The following is a 21928-nucleotide window of genomic DNA, read 5'->3' as shown; positions in this document are numbered from 1 at the left end:
GGTATTCTGGATAGAATACAGGAGGAAATAGACTGTTTCTTTGTTCCCATTCCAGCACATAGCCCAGAGTTTTCTGTACTGTGAGGTGCACATCCATTAGGGAAGTGCAGAGAGAGTCCAGGGTAGGTGTGAAGAACCTATAAATTAGGTAAAGGTTCTCCTCGCACATATGTGCTAGTCGTTCCCTACTCTAGGGGGCGGTGCTCATCTCCGTTTCAAAGCCGAAGAGCCAACGCTGTCCGAAGACATTTCCGTGGTCATGTGGCTGGCATGACTAAACACCAAAGGCGCACGGAATGCTGTTACCTTCCACAAAGGCGGTCCCTATTTTTCTACTTGCATTTTTTACGTGCTTTCGAACTGCTAGGTTAGCAGAAGCTGGGACAAGTAATGGGACCTCACCCTGTTACATGGCACTAGGGATTTAAACTGCTGAACTGCCAACCTTTTGATCAACAAGCTCAGCATCTTAGCCACTGAGCCACCATATCCCTTTAACCTATAAATTATATTGTTATAATAAATCCACCTCTCCCAGAATTTCAGTCTATTGTTTTCATTGTTCATTTGTGTTCATTTTGGGTTAGGTTTTTTAAAGGAAGTGTTAAGATTACACTAAAAAGAGATACAATGGTAAAAAGTTTAGGAACCCTACCTTACCCACTACATCACACTGACTCACATACATGCCATATTCACATATGACCTTCTAACAACATAGGATCCAATATGGGTCAATCACCGGGACCAGAGGTTTAGTCTTCCAAGCTTTTGGACTCTTGCTGAAGCTTTCGAACTCTTGATGGAGCCCATCCTTAGGGAATTTCTGTCTCATCAGAATGTGTTTGGTGGTCAGAGAGATTCCCAGAGGATTTCTCCAGCATGACTTTGAAAACTTGGAAGACTAAACCTCTGACCCCGGTGACTAAGCCAGATTGGATCCTGCAACATTATCCTGGGACATATATATTTGCCTTAATACTAACAATACAGTTCTAAACACATGGAGAACAAATATCAGTAGAATTAAGATCTAATATAAATGTAACTTTCACATTATTTTATTTAATACTGCTGATTTATTCATCACAATGTATTCTATTGAAGTGCCTCATCTTCCTATTTGAGAAAATTTGGATAAGTTTCAACTTCCATTCTGTTGCATTTTAAAAAATATTTCAAACTGTATATATGTGAAAATCTAATACATTCCTTTGTTTTCCCAATTATTCTCATTGTTTCTTCTCTTTCACAGTTTATTGCTGAGAAACTGTCAGATATGTATTGGATAATCACAATTATCCTCTGCATGCAAAATACAGAATTCAAATTGTCTCGTATTTGAAGATGTTGTCTTAATCTGCAAGTAATGCTACAAAATGTCAGAGGGATTTAGATATGTCAGACATTTCTGCATAGATAACAATAAAAAGATATCTTTGGGCAGGATTTATGAACTTTTTATCAAATTTGTTTCATAACTGACTTAATATAGAGAAGAAAAAAGATATTTTTCTGAGTTAATAAATGCTGAAGATAATACAATTTTGATTAAAAAATACTACTGTGAATTTCATACTGGTGAAATAGCTAATTATATTTACTGTTTTTTCATGTTTAATGCAAATGATTCAATTTGAAGAAACCATGTGATACTGTTCAGTTATTAACATTTAGCATGCTAAACTTAGAAGCTTTGATTTCTGTTAAGTGAGCTTAAGATTCTAGTCTTAATTATGTACACGCCAAGCAATTTTTAGAGGCTGTTATAAATTTGGGAATTTAATCTGTGGGAATTATAATATGAACTGACAAGGTTCAGACTTGTAGATCACAGCTGAATTATCTAGCAACATTTTAATTTCAGAATGTTAACAGATTTCTCTGCTCAAAACAATACATCAAAACATTTAAAAGCTCTAGTTCTGTGGTCTTTGAAGAACACCTTGAAGAAAAATCCAATAAAAGGTGTCTCCTGCCAGCTTCTCTCCCTGGTTTTTTCTGGTAACCTGTCCTTAAGTCCAAAAGGAAGTAAGGTGACGATTGGATAAGGCTGAGGGATTTCCCTTGAACATTGCTTTGATAGATTGAGGGGGATAAAAGATGCTCAATGCTCCCATATTTTGCTATGCTCCCAAACTGATTAGAAATGTATTCCTATCCAGGGCTCAGAAACTGATAAATCCACGGTCACTATCCTAACTTCTATTCTAGGATTCAGTATCCAGCATAAAATTAAAATTTCAGGGTCTTCTTGAATTGACTCTTTCTCCTGCTTGAGAAGTAGGTGGCAGGTGTAGGATAAAGTCCTTCATACCAATTCAGCTAGGCCTGGAATGCTCTTTAGATGGTCACTCATGCTTTAATCACTTTGCATGTGGCTTATTGCTATGTAGCAGTAATAACAACATATAATGGAATGAGCAACCACATGGTATTGTTGCTTGTAAATCATTTGGAAAATAGACTCATGTCTCTATGTTTCAAAAGGATATGCTGCTTTTAACTGTGATTTGTATTTGATTGTGATCTTTTCAGCACAATTCTTTCTTTCTAACACCCCAGTATCTCTGTCTGTCTTCAACTGAAAAGTGACCTAGGGTTGCCAGGTCTGCTTCCAAAAAATAGCGGACAAGCGGGGGGGGGGGGGTTAAGTAGTAAAAAAAAAATACAATTAAATTATATATTTTCTTACAAACATTTTAACACGTATTAAAATAATCTCTTCAAAACTTTACTTAAAATTCAAAACATCAAATAAATTATCAAGGGATGAATCGCCCTGCAGATGAACATAAACTTCTTCTAAGGCAGAAATTTCATCGAAGAGAGTGTTGGGTGGAACTTCTTCTCGCCATGGTGATAATAACCAGATGTTCGTCATTTCTTATAAAGTTGGAGAATTATTGCGATCAATTAGATTGAAAGAATTTAGCATCTCATATACTGAATCGGTGAAATTATACCCCTTTTCTAGGTACGCAATGGCTCTTTGATACACGTTGATGGCTTCTTTCTTGAACTTTTGCACGGCATTCTCAGGCAAATGTTTTTTACGTAAGGCAAATAAAATTTTCATTCCAAAAAACTGCTCATCGTATTTTTTTTGCAAAGAATCACGCAGCTTACACATGATAATGTGAAGATCACATGCAAGAATTTTCTTGCTTTCCAGCTTCAGTAGGGTGTCTTGCATTATTGACATGAAGAAGTGCGTGAAATATAAATACAATTCTGAAATTGTTGGTTCATCGTCCTTTGCGAGTTCATTTTCCTGATCTGAAATAAGGTTCCAGATAACCTTATGGCATCATCAGATCCAAGAGAAATAAAATACAATTTTAGAGGTATCCAGTTTAAAAGAAGTCTTTCGACCACTTTAAACAAACTTAACCAACGTGTTGGAACATGGCGCAAAACTTAATGGAATTCTGACTCGCAAAACTCAAAAAATGATTTCAACTCTTCTTGTTTCTTCGCAGAATTCGAAAATTCAGCAAAAACCTTCAGCACTACATTTTCGATATCAAAAGATAATTGCTTTAATGCATTTTTTGTGCTGTTGTGTAAAATGTGATTATTGCAATGAGCAGCTACAATATTGTCATTTTCCAGCAATAATTTTTGGTAAACAGATTTGTTCACTCCATAATTGACCGATGCATTATCTGCTGAGTAAGCTGAAACATTATTTATTTCCAATTTGTTATCACTAAGAACTCAACACAGCTGATTTTTTATTGATGTAGAATCTTCGAAAGAATTCTCATAAAAGTCTAAAATTTTCACACACAGTCCTTCTTCACAAGTAAAATATTGTGCAACAATGGGATACATTTTGCGATTTCCCTTGTTTGATGTGTCAGTGGAGAGAGAAAATGGAATTCCAGTTTTAAGATCATTGAGAACCAACTCAATAGAAAAAGGATACAAAACCTCATTGACAATAGCTGATGATTTGGTTCTTCCACAAGACATCTTTTTTACAATTTCTGAATCATCAAAAATTTGCTTCATTAACTTAATACCACAATCTTGAGCCAGGAAAGAAATATGGTGTTTGATCCCATGGTAAGTTTTAGCCATTTCAGCTACAGTCACTTTCTCACTGAAAGAGGAGTCTTTAACAATGAAAAACGAATTGATTCGCTTGTTGCTGGAAGCTATTTTCTCCTTATCTAAATGATTTTTTGTGCTTGCATGCTATGTGACAGCTTTTATACCATTATATTCAATTGTGAACGATTTCTGACACAATTTACACTAGGCCGTCGTATTTGTTCTGTTGGTTTCGTTGTTGGTAATCCATGCAAAAGTAGCTTCCCAGTCTTTGGTGTATTTGCACACTCCTCTCTTTTGTTTTAAAGAATTCGAAATCTCGCCGCTGTCACTCTCATCACTCGATGCCATTTTAGGCCAGTTGACACAAGCTACAATACATTTTAAAAATGTGAACTGTACATAATTTTATAATATATTTTTATTTTAATCTCATCATTAATTTTTTCGGAGAATCGAGTTCAATGGATATTTGATCTTTGTCTCATTCGAACTTATGAAAAAAAAGGCAAAACGCGATTCTCCTATCCTTATTCTCTTAGACTGTACAGCTTTAGATTACGTACCATTTCATCATAAAGCTTTTGAATAAAAAAAATGTCCACTATTTTGTGAAAAAAAATAGTGAACATAATGTGAAAAAAGTAGACTGTCCGCTCAAATAATGGACACCTGGAAACTTTAGAAAAGTCACTTCCTCCAAATTCATCCTAAGCACCTATTGATTCACATAGTTGTCTACAGACTATATATCATCAAACTCAGGGGTGTCAAACTCCCGGCGTCATAGCGGCATCACGTGATGTATCAGGACTTTTTTCCCCTTCGCTAAATCAGGCTGGGGCAGAGCCAGCATGTGACGCATCTGGCCCGCGAGCTGCGAGTTTTACACCCCTGATCTAACTGAACCAGAATGCAGTATCATCAGCAGATATGTAACACCTTTTATTCATGAGCTGCATTGGTAATCAGTAGGCTTCTGGTTGGAATTCAAAGTGCTGGATGTTATCTATAAAGCTCTTCATGACTTAGGAACAGGTTATATGAGACATGGAATGGGACAATTAACTACAGCCAACTTGCCGTGAATTCACCGCTGTCAGTTTGCCCTGGCTAACTCATTGCGGCCAGCTGCCCATGGTCTATTAGCCATGGGACTACATGCCATGGCCAACTTGCCATGGGACAACTTGCTGTCAGGAAATTCAAAAATTGTATTTAATTATTTAACATAATTAAAATATATATTTTATATTTTAATTTTTGTCATTCACATTTCATTTTGTCTCTCCTTTTGCATTCTTTCTGTCAGATGTGCTTCCTTCAAAGTCCAGGAAAGAATGACCAAAACTCCATTGTTTATAGAGAAAGGTACTTTTACTAAAAGATGAAGTGAACGCAACCAAAGGAAAGCAGAATCTAAGGCAAAACGCGTGAAAATTGCATATAGAAAGCATCCCCTCCCACTATCCACCGTAAATAATCCAATCCAAAGGTCTCCCAGGGGTCAGGTGGAAGCACATGTCTGGCAGTGTCATCAATCAGGAATGCCATGACCGTTGGCCCAACGGCAGCTTCAAAGATACAGTCCGGTTGATTAACTATTTTCCTCCAGCACGCTTCCCCCCCATGCTACCCAGCTCTCCCCCTCCCATTACTATGGCAGCCAAAGCAGAAAAAGCAGAGGTTGACATTCAGCCCCTCTGCAGAAGAGATGTTAGTCCTAAATAGGGAAAGAGAAAACAACACAACACAGAAATTAGGGTTTATCAGGATATTTGGTATGAAACAACTGAACTTTCTTTGGTGCCCGGACATCACGTTTATTCACCCATTCAGCTTGAGATAATGGGAAATGTTTCCAAACCACCAAATACTGCACTTTACCATGATGCTTCCTAGAATCCAAGATTTCCTTAACTTCAAAATGTTGTTCCCCTTCTATCAGTATGGGAACCGGAGAAGAGTCCTGGTTTGGATGCAAAGGGGACGAATGTTCCAATTTCAGTAAGCTAACATGAAATACAGGGTGGATTCGTCTCAAATTTTTCGACAATTCCAATTCAACTGTGACTGGGTTGATGAGTCTAGTGATTGGGAAAGGCCCCACATACTTTGGACTGAGCTTTTTTTATTTCTGAGAGGTTTGTAAATATTTGGTGGAAAGATAAACCATATCACCCACTATGTAAATGTGTGCCGGGCACCTCTTTTTGTCAGCTTGGGCTTTATGTGCTTGGTGTGCGTCATCTAAAGCTTTTCAAGTTACTGCCCAAGTACCCCGTAGTTGTTCGATCCACTCAATTAAAGACGGGTTCTGTGGGTTATCCTGTGGTAGCTTTGTGATTGGCACAAACTCTTGGCCAGAGGCCACCTTAAATGGAGTGAAGCCAGTGCTGTTATATATGGAGTTATTATATGCCACCTCCACAAAGGTGCTCATGCAGTACTTTGTTAATCAATTGCATGAACACAGCAGGAGCTCCTTGTAGTCCAAAAGGGAGCACTTGAAACTAGAAACATCCCAGTAGGTAGTTAAACGTGGTTTTCCATTCATCCCCCTCCTTAATTCTCACTCTGTAGTATGCCTCTCATAAGTCCAGTTTGGTGAAAATTTTCCCCTTTCCTAAATGTGCTAGCATGTCCTTCATGAGCGGCAGGGGGTAAACGTTTTCCACGCAAATAGTGTTGATATTCCTATAATCAACTACCAAACGAAGTGACCCATCTTTTTTTTCTCGGAACATTACAGGCGCTGCCACCCTTGGTCTGGCTGGTTGGATAAAACCCCGTTCTAGGTTTTTATCAATGAAGTTTTGCAATTCCCCTAGTTCTCGAGGGGTCATGGGGTAGATCTTTGGCTTAGGGAGCTTCACCCCGAGGAATATTTCAATGGTACAGTCTGTAGCTCTGTGGGGGGGTAGCACATCCGAGGCCTTTTCACTAAAAACTTCTCGGAGATCCCAATACTCCTTTGGAATCTTTTCCTCCCCTTCGATGTGGCCTACTGCCACTTCCGCCCTTTCATGTTCTACTCCGTCCTTCAGGGGGTTTTCTTCCCTCTCTAGTCTCGGTTTTCTGGTGAGAATGCGCAAAAACCCCGTTTTCTAGTTAACCCGTGGGTTCCATCTATGGAGCCAGGGCAGTCCAAGTATGAGGGGTCGTTCCATGCCAGGGGCCACAATAAACCTGAGGGTCTCTACATGATCCCCCAGTTGCATTTCAATAGGTTCGGTCACAAAGCTGGCTGAGCCCCCTCCTGCAATCGATCCGTCCAACTGACAGAACGCAATGGGCCTTTTTAATGTTTTTAGTCTCAGGCCCATTTTCTCCACCACTTTCAGGCTGATTATGCACCTGGTGCACCCAGAGTCTAATAGGGCTAACATCTGCACATGTGCCCCTGTGGACGGCACCCTTATTTCTATGGGGATGAGCATGGGGCCCCCAGTGTGACTCACCAGATCATCGGAGTCGGAGTCAGAGTCAGAGTCCGTCCCACTGTCGTCCGTGGTGGTCGGAGTTCCCAACTCACCCTGGTTTCAGAGAGCAAACTCAATGACTTCTCCTTTCAGGGCGGTTTCACAAGCTTTTGCGGGTGCTTTGTCAGCCTTCTTTGGTCCCGAGCCGGTAGATTTTGGCACTGGCTTGGAGAAACATTTGGCAGCTCAATGGCCTTCCTTTCCACATTTGAAACATGTGAAGGGCTTCAATTTTGGTTTGAATTTCGCTCTCCCCGCGCCCGCCTTTGGTGCTCCTTTGTGGTAGAAGGGGGATGACGGGTCCCCTGCATGGCCCCCTCAGAGTCAGCTTCGGGCCAGCTCGATTTCCACATCCTCAGCTACTATGTACCAACCCTGCAAGTCTTCGGGGATCCCCCTGTGCTCTACAGTCTTTGTATATGTCTTCATTCAGTCCGTCCTTGAAACTCTCCAGTAGGGCCGCTTCTGACCACCCTGTCATGTAGGGTGCCAGTTCGCGAAATTCTTGGGTGTATTCTGCCACCGATCTCCGGCCTTGCTGGATATCTTCATTCTGAGTCTTGCTTTCCGCTCAGCTAGGTGGTCTTCAAACTGCCTCCTAAGAGCCCCCATGAACAGGTTGTAATTCCTTAGCAAGGAAGAGTTATTATTGTGGAGGACTACCATCCATTCAGCTGCTACTCCCTCTAAGACATTCATGACGCATCTCACTCGTGCCGCATCTGATAAGTAATCCTCCCGCCAGCTTCAAAGATACAGTCCGGTTGGTTAACTATCGGTTTCGTTTTCCTCCAGCACGCTTCCCCCCCATGCTACCCAGGTCTCCCCCTCCCGTTACTATGGCAGCCAAAGCAGAAAAGGCGGAGGCTGACACTTTCTTTAATGATTCCACCATTTCTTCGATATTATGTTACTTCTGTCCTGTGGCAAATTGTCCCATGGCGTGTTGGCTGTGGCGAATTATCCCGTGGTGAGTTGGCTGTTGTGAGTTTCAGTCATTCTGTGCAATCAAGCAGTGTTGCCATGCTCCAGACATTTCCATTGAGCAGTGTTATCTGATTAGACCTTCTCTGTTCTAATGTCTGCTCTCTGGGACAACATTCTCTCAGATATATTTTTGGACCCCATTCCCACCTTGTTAAAAAGAGCTTGTAAAATTTTACTCTTCCCCCAGGCCTTGGACTAGAGTGAATTGCAGACCCATTGTTAGAGTTGGTGGACCATTTTTTCAAGACAGCTGTTGTTCTTTTGTTTATATTTTTAAACTGTTTTATGATCACAAAGGTGTTGTGCACCCTTGAAATTTAAACAAATCACTAAAATGAGAATTTAGGATTGCTCTGCTTGAACTGTATCTTTGACAGAAATTATACTGAAATATTTCTACTTATATATTATTTAACCCGAGTTGGATGCAGGCTTTTGGAAACATAAATTTGTATGGAAATTGAATAAAATGAACTTGGAGGGTAGGCAAATGTGTGAGGGAGGTAACCAAAAATCCTATTGATCAATTCATCCTTCACTAGCACCAGGTTAATTTAAATTTATTAATGGCAATTTATATTTATCACAAATATAAAAATTAGAAGCCAAGCTGCAGGCAAATTACATATTCTTCACTGATGAACAACACTTCGTGTAATGTATGCTTTTGAGGAATTACAAACCGGAAACTATTTAATGAAAGTTAATATAGTTTTTTGCACTGAGCATGTCTACATTAGAAGCATGTGATTTATGAAGCATGTTTTATAAGGCAGGTAAATTACACCAATTCATTTAGCAAGATAATTTAGCTGCGTAATTTTAAACAAATATTGACAATGACATTTAGGCATCAGTCCAGTAAAAAGCCATTATTTTTCCAAACAGTATTTTTTCCTGTCTACTAAAGATTAGGACCTGTAATTAGCTTGCTATCTGTCTTCTGAGTAGAGAGTTGGATGAAATTAACATGAGGCTTCCATCCAAAAAAATTGTGCTGATTTACGCAGGAAGTCTCTTAACTCTGGGTGCCCAGATTGCAATTTGAAGGAAATGCCTTCCATCCATGAAACCGATTCCATCGTTCCCTGAAATAGCTATGTAGGCAGAGAAAGAGAAAACATGTGATTGCCTTTTTAACTAGTTTTCTAAATACATTTAGGAAAGGTAAGCTGAATAGAAAAAGGACAGTTATAGTAGAACCATCCATGGTAGAATTAAGGGATTTTCTATATTTTTCTTGCTATCCTTTCTGCTGGAACATTCTTTAAAAAAATAAGAAATGAAATACAAAAGCAAAGAATTGGCGACGTTTCGACGAAGTCTCATTCGTCATCTTCAGGCTGGTGTTCTCGGCTTCGTGCTTCCAGGAGCAATGTGTGTGATCGCAGCTGTTTCTTCCTTTTAACTGCCAGTGGGGGTGTGAACTGATTGGGTGGGAGCTTGGCTGTGTTCTGATTGGGTGGAGATGTGTTCTGATTGGTTGGGGGTTTGGCTGTGCTCTGATTGGATGGGGGGTTGGCTGTGCTCTGATTGGATGGGTGTGTGTTCTGTTTAGGTGGGGGCTTGGTTGTGCTCGGGTTAGTCTGAGGGGGATTTGAGCTGGTGAGCTGTGTTGCTGTTGTTTGGATTCGTGTTTGTGGCCGTGCTATCTCTTCATGGTGGGTGTCAGTCTGCTTCATGTATGGATTGGAGGGGTTTAAAGGGGCTAATGATGCAGCTGTGGTCTGGCTTCTGGTCCGCGGTCGTGCCTCATCCTCAGTGTGGGTTTGAGTCTGCTTTCTGCATGGATGTGTGGTGGTTACATCCTGTGTGGCTCTCTCACCCACGTCTGGTGTCATTCTTTGTGTTAGGGACTCGTTTGTCAATAAGGGCGGGTTTCCAAATGGCTGGTAGGCGGGAGGTATCATCTGTTTATTCATGCTGTGTGGACGTTTTTCTATCTCGATGGCTTCTCTGATTATTCTGTTGTTAAAGTGTTCGGTTTTGGCGATAGTTCTGGTCTTTTTAAAGTCAATATCATGTCCTGTGGCTTTGAGGTGTTGGACCAGGGAAGAAGTTGGTTCCTCTTTTTTGACTGAGTTCTTGTGTTCTTCAATGCGTGCACTTATTCGTCTGTTGGTTTGTCTGATGTATGTGGTGGGGCAGGCAGTGCATGGGATTTCATATATTCCTTGATTTTCTAACTCAATTTTGTCTTTGGGGTTTCTTAGGATGGTGGATATTTTTCAGTTTGTGCAGAATGCTGTCTTGATGTTGTGTTTGTGTAGGATCTTGCTGATTCTATCTGTGGTGCCTTTTATGTATGGGAGGAGGGCTTTGCCATTTTCTTGTTCTCTGTCTTGGATTTTAGTGGGGGTTTCTTTTTGGATTAGGTTGGTAATCTTATTTCTTTGGAATCCATTGGATGTTAATACGTTAGTGAGAGTGTGTAGTTCGGTTTTTAGGTGTTGTTCGTCAGCTAAGCGTTTTGTTCTAGAGATGAGTGTCTTGGCTACGGAGTTGATCTGTGCTGGGTGGTGGTGTGAGAGTGCGTGCAGATAGCGGTTTGTGTGTGTTTTCTTCTGGTAGATGGTGTGTCCTAGGGAGCCATTGGATTTCTTGTAGACTAAGACATCCAGGAAGGGAAGTTGGTGGTATTTACCGGTTCTCCAAACTACTCAAAATTTCCACTACTGGTTCTCAAGAACTGGTCAGAACCTGCTGAATACCACCTGATCATATGTATGATATAGCATACATCATACGATATATCTCATCTTTTGAAAATAGTGTACTCTAGATTCCCAGTAGTGCACACCTTTTAAGTTTTCACCCTATAACTCATCACTATGAAGCATCAAGTAGATATTGTATGTGTAGGTATAAAGTAATGTGTAGGCATTGGGTAACTTTATTCAATGTGTACAAATGTAAATAATAATTCTATATAGCTGATCTTAAAGTTCAAGCATGATGAAGTTACTCATTATAATGTGTTTGTTTTTGCTAAAGTCCTAGAGAGGCATAAAAATATATATCTAAATGAACATGCTGACATAATGCACTTAGCATGTAGTTTTTCATTTAAAAAATTCCAGTGATTATGTAATTATGTTTTTTCCCATTTAGGTCACAGTAAATTATAGGGAAGAGGAGAAGAGTTTTTTTCTATAAAATTATTTGCATAAATATATGATATTCAGCTAGAGAATCAATTTATTTCAATCCAAATTATCAATTAGTAATGAAAATTCTTCAGCAAGAAAGTACGTTTTTACAGCAGCCATATGAGACTGATTTTAAAAGCAGCTGAGATTAAAATCTTTATAAACTACAAATTTTCTGCCAGTCATAAAGTGAGTGGTGATAAAACCACTCAAATATTCTAAATTAGTACATTTTATTGTCCCAATATGTACCTTTTTATGTAGCCAAATTAATAAGTATGTATGCGTACATGTATATACACACACATAAACACACAGACACACACACAGTTGTGGAATATTGTGTAAATACATGGGCCTATGGAAATATAGAAAGTGTCAGTATGTTATTTTAATAATGTGACATTTTAATGTAACTAAGATGGAAAGCTTGCAGAAACCAACCTTAAAATTCTGATGGAAAAAGTTGTCCACATGACTTTGCCTTTTGTCAGAAATAACCAATTCTGCTGCATTTGCAGAAAAAAAAGCTTTATTATTTTCCATGAATATTGAGTTATATTAACACAATAAGGTATAGGTACTGTATTTCATTTTCTATAAAACATTGCAGACACCTTATCCAAGAAATTTGGAAGAGCTATTTTGCTTTACTTAGGGGGATGTTGTTAGAGGACTTGCTTGGCTCTGATATTCTAAATTGTGCTGAACAAAGGATCAGGATCTCAAAGAGACTGGTGTCCAGTTAAAATGAGCAAAGAAGAAGAAACAATTTTATTTTAATCTCTATTTGCAGTATGTGGGAAGCTTGGGTTTTTTTTTTCCCCTGAGGATGGTTTGTTTATTGCTTTTTTCTTCTGAATATTCTTTTGGCAATATTCTGTATATTTGCTTTGGCTCCACTGTTGGCTGTGAAAGACAAATATGCATTCATATCTTTGTCTAGCTGAATTCCAACATGCTGCAAAGCCATAATGGTAGGTGTTGTACAAATATGCATGGAAGCAAGGAATACATTTGCACTTTGTAAGTTTCAGGCACAACAGATGGATAATAGAAGAGTGTTTCTGCCTAAGCCTGTCTTTCATGTGACTTGTAGGAATAGTAAAATAGGCAGTGCTCCCTGCACTCTAAGCATGCTGCTTATTTGTAACAACTACAATATGTCACTGCTATCTAGAAAAAATAGCTTCTACCCTTTGCTTTGTAAGGCACTCTAAAAATGGATAGAGTGGCTCATTGCTTTGGATAAAATTTCTTAAACATGATTCACAAATCTCATTGTTTCAACCATGGTTTTTAAATCATTCTTATTTTATGCTGCTGACTTCAGAATGACAGAGCTAATGGTACATTTATATTCAGTCGCAATAACCTAAACTGAGAATTGTTATAATTTGTTCCAGCAGCAGACGCAGGTCCTCATGCTCTGCATTTTAAAATTTTCTTTATAATCACTCCATGTTTCTAGAAAATTCCAGCACAAAGCACAGCCTAAACTTAGCAGACTTTCTTATACTTCATTAAGTGTTTTATACTGGCCACTCAGTTAGTGTTCTTTGCTAAACCTACTTCAAATTACAATAAAGTCAGAGCAAGAGAAAATTTAATTCATTGTGCAGAAGGAAAAGGATTAGATCAGTTCTAGGAAATGAGGAAGAACAAGAATCAGTTTCATCTGAAAAGAAAGAAAGAAAGAAAGAAAATCGTGTTATCGCTTCATTTCTCCTGCTCCCTGTCTACCATGCAATTGTTTTTTAAAGTTAATTGCTTTATAATTATAAAGTGCTCTGCCTAGAGGCTAGAAGCTATTTATGTTCCTTTGGCCTAGAAATGTTCCCTGATTTTTTTTCAGTTTCGTCAACACTGTGGAGTGTTATATTCTACTCCTTATATTCTACTTTTGAGCTTAGGAGAAAAGCTAAAAGAAATGGATTTGTCTGTCATTAGTTGATTTAGGGCAAAGCAAAGACAAAACAACACATACCAGTTGTTGCTATGTACATACTACACTTACAGCTGATAACTGTTCCACAAAATTAGTAGATACAATTCCTCCAATAATATTACTTAATCTGAATATTATTTCATTTCATAGTTTCACTGTTTCATAGGATGATATATTCAGTTCCCATTGAATCTGCCTAGTTAGCCTTTTTTTCAGCTGAAGCTCAGATATGAATCTCTATACATGTAAAGCTGCGTATATGCATTAATACATTTTTGAACAAAAATTAACATATCAGTCAATAAATATTTAAATAATGGCACAAACGGAAAAATCTGAGTAAAAGTGGTCTAACTTTGTTAATGAATGTATAGATGTGAATGAAAGTGATTATGAAAAAGCTAACATATACATCAACCAGTATAAAATAGTGTAGTTTAGACTGTTGTAATTGTGCATAATTACAGTTAAGTAGTGAGAATTCATAAGTTATTGAAAAAGAAATTAAATCCAGGGGACAAGTTATTCTGGAAACTGAATAGATAAGTGGAAATGAAATATGAGGGCAATAAATAAATAAATAGGGGGAGACTGTACCATTTAGAGACCTAAGAACAAATAATATGGGTGATTGGTATGTAGATGCTTAGAAAGAGAACTGTTTATTTTGAAATAAAGTTATTTATTAGTGGTCATGGCAAATGGATGAATCTAAACAATCATGGATGTTTAAAGTGAAAAATGGGGGGGGGGGAATGAAGAGTATGTATGTAATGACAAGTTCTGATTATTGGATACCATCAAGAAACCATCTTGTGAAAAATGGACATTGAAGAAAAGGAATAGGGAGGGAGGGAGGGAGGGAGGGAGGGAAGGAAGGAAGGAAGAAAGAAAGAAAGAAAGAAAGAAAGAAAGAAAGAAAGAAAGAAAGAAAGAAAGAAAGAAAGAAAGAAAGAAAGAAAGAAAGAAAGAAAGAAAGGAGGGAGGGAGGGAGGGAGGGAAGGAGGGAGGGAGAGTGAATATTCAAAATTAGAAAAGATAATGTGAAAGCTGCCTTGAACAGAGTGAAGAAAATGTGTTAGATATCCTATAACATTGTTTAGAGATATAATGTATTTAGAGAAAATATAATAAAATATTTTGGTGTTTTGTATTTTAACTTTTTTGAATAAAATAAAAATAGTTTTAAAAAAGAGATATGCTAGAAAGAAAAAAATAATGCTTAGTGGAATGATGAATGCAAGAAGTTGTGGATGAGGGAAAAGACACATGTAAGAGAATGCAAATATAATATTAGAAAGAAAAAAAGATTAGTGAATAAAGTAATGAAGGAGAACAAGGAATGTTTAAGATTAAAAGACACAAAGAAAATATAAAGTTAGAGGAGGTTTTGGTTTGCCGGATTGGGAACTATATTATCAAGCAACTAATTTGATGTGGATTGAAGAATGGATAATGTTAAGAAATACTAGATTGTTGACTTTAGAAGGACATGACTTGTTGTTGGGCTGTCACACTTTCTTATGGTACAAGGGCACAAAAACACAGGGGTAATTTAGAAGACATGTTATATGAGAGTCTTTGCTATTAACTTGGGAGAAGATTAAAAGACAACATTATTTAAAAATTCCAGTCTGGTTATCTACTATTGAAGCATTCTCATATTCAATAACATTTAGAAAGGAACAAATTGTTAGATATAGTGAATTATTGAATGAAAAGGGTGAACTTAATCGAAGCAAGAATTAGAAAAATAGGATATAAAGATGGACTGATTTTTGTATATGCAAATACATTCCAATATGACAAAGATTCGAAGACAGAGAGTTTTTACAATAATTTGACTAACTTAGATAAAATTTTAACAGGTTCTGATGACTATGTAATTAAAAAATTGTATGGTTATTTATTTGAGGTAAAATTGGAAGAACAAGTTAAAGAAACAATGATTGCATGGGGGAAAAATTTTGGTTATGGAATTGATTTAGAGAAATGGCAAAAATTGTGGATGCAAAATTATAAAATGACAATGTCAACAGCATACAAGGAGAATTTGTATAAGATGTTTTACAGGTGGCATCTACCCCCGACAAGAATAGCTAGAATGTTCAAGAACAAATCCGAGAAGTGTTGGAAATGTCATCAGATACCGGGCTCATATTACCATATATGGTGGACATGTGTAGAAGCTAAAAGATACTGGACTAAAATCCACACATGGTTGGAAAAAATGACAAAAAAACTTAGATTTTAAGACATAGACTTTAAGCCAGAGATTTTTTTTATTAGGGATTGTGCCAGAAATATACAATAGAGAATTGAGATATCTGATTGTGAATGTTTTAACAGCTGCTAGAATTGTGTTTGCTAAAAACTGGAAAAATGAGAAAATACCAACGCAAAATGAAATTATTAAGAAAATCATGGAATGTGCTGAAATGAGTAAATTGACATTTGAAATTAGAGAACAAGAAGATAAACAATATTACAAGATATGAGATTTATTTTATCAATGGCTAGATAATAAAACATGAAAATGAAATATGGAACATGAAATGAATGTCATAAATATAATATTTGAAAATAATTTTTATGAGGCAATAAAGCCATAGTTAAATAAAGGATAAATGAGGATGTTTATTTGTTTGACAATATTAGAAATTAGATAATTAGTCAATTTTGAATATGGGGATGAAACACAAAAGATTTGTAACTGACCGACACACTGTTTGCAATTGTAATGGATGATGGATTTGTTTTACGTTTTGTTTAAAAAAAATTTAAAAATTCAAAAAAAGAAAAGAAAATATAAAGTTATTTTTGCTGAAAATAACAATAATAATAGTACCTGCAAATGGAAGTAGAACTATGGCAAAAGAAAACAAAGAAAATACCAAAGCATTTAAGATGTAATCCCAAAATTTACTTCCTTCCTTCCTTCCTTCCTCCCTTCCTCCCTCCCTCCTTTTTTCTTCCCTCTTCATTCTTTCTTTCTTTTTCCTTCCCCTCTTCCCTTCTTTTTCCTTCCTTGCTCTCTTTCCCTCTTTCCTTGTATCACTTGAACATCATCAACACTGACAAAATCAGCATCAGTCAATTGCAAAAGGCAGCTTTATTTGGAACATCTTACATTCTGTGTTAATATCTTTAATACCATCAATCCACAACATCTCCCAATCCCAGATCCTTGGGAAGGATTATCTAGGTGGATAAAATGTCAAATCCAGACTAAATTCCTGGCAGACTGTTACTAACTATAATGAATAACGATGTTGTACCTGGAGTGAAGGGCCTAAATAAAAGAGCTTCTGTAAATATGAATGGTAAAAGGATTAAAGTAATGAAATGGTTTGGAATGAAACTGAAGGAAAAGAATGCAGGAAGGAGAATTTTAAAGATTTGTGTGGAAACATAGTGATACATCAAGGAATCGATAATAGGCACAAATTATAATTAGGTTTGAATTACATAACATTTTTCATGATTATGATCTGGAAGGTTCACTGCTGAATGTAATGAGAAAAGTACAGTATATGATGGAAATAAAGCATATATAAGAATAAATTGAATGCTTAGTGACTGGTTTAACACTGTGCAGGGACTAAGAGTAAGATTTGTAACAGCTCATTGATAAGGTAATGTTGTTATAGATAAATGTACTGTATAAAGAATACTTGTGGCAAAGGAAGAAGACATGAGTTACTATAATTGGGGACATAAATGTGTGAATACTTTTATATGCCAATGTTGCCACCCCAATGATTATTGCTAATGATAGACATATTGTGTGATATAGTAAGGAATTTGGATATGAAACTAATGTATTAAAGGTCAAGATAGCTTTTCTTGTATGGAAAATTGAAGTGAATGTTGTATATTATACATAAATGACAATTTTTGATATGTAGGATGTTCACTGAAGATACTAAAATAGGTGGAGAAACAACAGAATACAGAATAACAGAGTAAAAGAGTTGGGAGGAGCCTTGGAGATCTTGTAGACCAACCCCCTACTCAAACAGGAGACCCTATACCATTCTGGACAAACTGCTGTCCAATTTTTCTTAAAAATCTCCAGTGACGAGGAACACACAACTTCTGGAGGCAAGCCATTCCACTGCTTAATTGTTCTTACTATCATGAAATTTATCCTTAGTTCTAAGTTGATTCTCTCCTTGAGTTTCCATCCATCCTGCTTTTAGATGCTTCACAGAATAGGTTGACCCCATCTGCTTTGTGGCAACTACTCAAATATTGGAACATTACTATTATGTCATCCCAGTCCTTCTTTTTGTTAGATTAGAATGCCCATTTCCTGCAATTGTTCTTCATATATTTTTGCCTCCAGTCACCCAATCATCTTTGTTGATCTTCTCTGTACTCCTTTTAGAATCTCAACATCTTTTTTATATCTTAGTGACCAAAACTAAATGCAGTATTTCAAATGTGATATTACCAAAACATTATAAAAAAGTACTAACACGTCACATGATCTTGATTCTATCCTTCTGTTATTGCAGCCTAGGACTGTATTGGCTTTTTTGGTGGCTGCAGGGCACTGGTGACTCATAATTAAGTGGCTATCCACTAAGACTCCCAGTTACTGCTATTGAGCCAAGTACTGTATCACCTGTTCTATACCTGTGCATTTTGTTTTCTTGACTAAATGTAAAACCTGACTTTTCTCACAATTGAATATCATTTTGTTAGATAGTGTTCAAGTCTGCCAAGATCCTTCTGGATCTTGAGCCTATCTTCTGGAATGTTGGCTATTCCTGCCAGCTTGGTGTTGTCTGAAAGTTTGATGAGTTTGCATTTTATCTCCTCATCTAAATCATATATGAAGATGATTTATGATAATTTTGAAGAGTAAGGTCACACTTGGAATACTGCATATAAGGAATGGTTGCTGGAATTAGGTATGTCTAGTTTAATGAAAAGAAGGAGTAGAGGTGACATGATAGCAGTGTTCCAATATCTCAGGGGTTGCCACAAAGAGGGAGTCAAATTATTGTCCAAAGCACCTGAGGGCAGCACAAGAAATAATAGATGGAAACTAATTAAGGAGAGAAGCAATTTAGAAGTAAGGAGAAATTTCCTGACAGTTAGAACAATTATTAAGTGGAACAACTTGCCTGCAGAAGTTGTGAATGCTCCAACACTGGAAATTTTTAAGAAGATGTTGGATAACCATTTGTCTGAAGTGGTGTAGAGTTTCCTGCCTAAGCAGGGGGTTGTACTAGAAGACTTCCAAGGCCCCTTGTCTCCATGTTGAGTTGGTCAGCTATGGTGAATGGATGAATGGGTTGAGGGGAAGATCAGGAAGGAAGACATCCTTAGAAAAGGGATATCTTAAGTATTAATCTGAATATGGATATGATGAAAACAAGGATTCTTTGTAGGATAAATAGATATGGGGATGTATAGATAATGGTTTTAGATTTTTCTCACGCAACTAGATTTTTCCCACTCAACCTCCCACATTTATTTTATTCAGTAGTTTTTACTTTTGTTTACATTGTATAACCTTGCTTAAGCAGATGTGGAATAATGTAATGGAGACATGTGCATGTGACAATTTTATAGAACATTTATTATTATTATTATTATTATTATTATTATTATTATTATTATTATTATTATTATTATTATTTTTATATACCGCCCTTCGAAGGTAGACTCGGGCGGTGTACAGCCAAGATTAAAACATAAATATACAATATCATAGTTAAAATTAATTAAAATCATTAAATAGTTTTGGCCGAATTTTAAAACCCAATATTAAAACCCAATTTAAAATCATTCAGTTAGACAGCCCCGCCTGTTGGAACAGTAGGGTCTTGAGGGCACAGCAAAAGACCCGGAGGTCAGAGATGTTATGAATATCTGGGGGCAATTCATTCCAAAGGGCAGGAGCTCTGACAGAGAAGGCTCTCCTCCTGGGTATCGCCAGCCAACATAACTTGGCCGACGGTACCCTGAGGAGTCCCGCTTTGTGGGAGCAAATTGGTTGGTGGGAGGCTGTTGGTGGCAGAAGGCGGTCTGATATCCTGGTCCTATGCCATGGAGCGCTTTAAAGGTGGTGACCAACACCTTGAATTGCACTCGGAAGACCACTGGAAGCCAGTGCAGCTCGCGCAGGAGAGGTGTTACATGGGCATAACGAGGTGAGCCCATAACCACCCGTGCGGCCGCATTCTGGGCCAGTTGGAGCCTCTGAGTGCTCTTCAAGGGGAGCCCCATGTAGAGAGCATTACAGTAGTCAAGACGGGAGGTGACGAGGGCATGAGTTCATGAGTGACCATGTGCAAGGCATCCCAGTCCAGAAAGGGACGTAACTGGCGGATCAGGCGAACCTGATAAAAAGCCCCCCTGGCTACGGCCATCATATGCTCCTAAAGACAGCCATGAGTCCAAGAGAACACCCAGATTGTGAGCCCTCTCTGTGGGGGGCAAAGGTTCACCCCCAATAGTCAGCAATGGCACCAGCTGACTATACCAAGATGCCAGGAGCCACAGCCACTGGAAGGGTTGAGCTTGAGCCTATTTCTCCCCATCCAGATCCGCACGGCCTCCAGGCAGCGGGACATCACATCAAGGGCATCATTGGGGTGGTTTGGGGTGGAGATGTACAACTGGGTGTCATCAGCATACTGGGGGACTCTCACCCCAAAACCATGGATGATCTCACCCAGAGGCTTCAAATAAATGTTGAACACAAGGGGCGAGAGGACCGACCCCTGCGGCATCCCCCAAGCGAGGCGCCTTGAGGTCGACCTCTGCCCTCCTGCCAACACAAACTGCGAGCGGTCGGAGAGGTAGGAGGAGAACCACTGTAACACAGTGCCTCCAATTCCTAACCTCCTCAACCGCTGCAGCATGATACCATGGTCGATGGTATCAAAAGCCTCTGAGAGATCTAATAGGGCCAGAACAGAGGAGCAACCCCTGTCCTGAGCCCTCCAGAGATCATCAACCAACGCAACCAATGCCATTTCTGTGCTGTACCACTGCCTGAAGCCCGACTGGTACGGGTCCAGATAGACAGCTTCCTCCAGGTATCGGGGTAGCTGTCGTGCCACCACACTCTCAACAACCTTCACCACAAAACGAAGGTTGGAGACCAGACGGTAATTTGCTAATACAGCCGGGTCCAGGGATGGCTTCTTGAGGAGGGGCCTCACCACCGCCTCTTTCAAGGTGGCGGGAAAGGCACCCTCACTCAAAGAAGCATGGAGCCAGCCTCATGTAACCTCCCAGGAGGCCAGTACCAATCAGGAGGGATACGGGTCCAATAAACATGTGTCAGCACTAAGCCTACCCAGAATCCTGTCCACATCCTCGGGAGACATGGGGTCAAACTCTTCCCAGATAATATTCTCAAGACTCACCCCCGTCTCCCTCCCTGGATTCACCCAGTTTGAGTCCAAGCCTTCCTGAATCTGAGCGACTTTATCATGCAGGAATTGCACAAAATCCTCAGCTCGACCCTGCAAGGGATCTTCCTGCACTCCCACCCAAAGGAGGGAGTGGGTCACCCTAAACAGAGCAGCTGGGTGGTTCTCTGCAGATGCGATAAGAGCAGAAAAATAGTTAGATTTTGCAGCTTTTATCGCCACTAGGTAGGTCTTGATATAAGACCTCACCTGTGTCCGGTCAGATTCGGATTGACTAGTCCTCCAAACACTCTCTAGGCGTCTTTTCCGATGCTTCATCTCTCTCAGCTCCTCGGAGAACTAAGGAGCCAATTGAGGTCGGCATCGGGTCAGAGGCCGCAAAGGCACGACGTGGTCCAAAGAGCCTGTGGCCGCACTATCCCAAGCAGCCACCAGGTCTTCAGTTGAGTCATGTGCCAGAGTCTCAGGAAACGGCCCAAGCTCCATCTGGAACCTTTCGGGATCCATCAGGCACCTGGGACAGAACCATCTAGTTGGTTCCATCTCCCTGCGGCGGGGGGAAGCGGCTTGAAAGTCTAAGTGAAGGAGCGAATGATCTGTCCATGACAAGGGTTTAATGTCTAGGTCCCCTCTACCAAGATCATTCAGCCACTGACCAGAGATGAAAATCAAGCCCAGAGTGTGTCCCCCTGTGTGAGTGGGGCCTTGTACTAACTGGGTCAGATCCATGGCCATCATGAACTCCCGACCTCTGACCATGAACTCCCGACCTCTGACGTCTCACCGACGGATGGCAAGTTGAAGTCCCCCATAACAATAAGTCTGGGGGTATCAACCACCACCCCGGCAATCACGTCGAGTAGCTCAGGCAGGGTCACCACGTGGCAGGGAGCCAGGTACGTAGTC

General features: G+C 39.1%; 1 long non-coding RNA gene across 1 annotated transcript in view; it reads right to left on the bottom strand.

Annotated features, from left to right (window-relative positions):
• Positions 1-12144: 12144 nt before the first annotated feature.
• Positions 12145-21928, bottom strand: part of LOC148113514 (uncharacterized) — a 46448-nt gene continuing 36664 nt past the window's right edge. The window contains exon 3 of the long non-coding RNA XR_015728307.1: positions 12145-12186. This is a non-coding gene — a long non-coding RNA (uncharacterized LOC148113514). The remainder of the gene's footprint in view (positions 12187-21928) is intronic.

The sequence above is a fragment of the Pantherophis guttatus genome, chromosome 5, assembly GCF_059756535.1.
Source record: "Pantherophis guttatus breed Tessera chromosome 5, ASM5975653v1, whole genome shotgun sequence".
Classification (NCBI taxonomy): Eukaryota; Metazoa; Chordata; class Lepidosauria; order Squamata; family Colubridae; genus Pantherophis; species Pantherophis guttatus.
The sequence above is the reverse complement of the archived record's forward strand: the minus strand, read 5'-3'. Positions and strand labels throughout refer to the sequence as shown.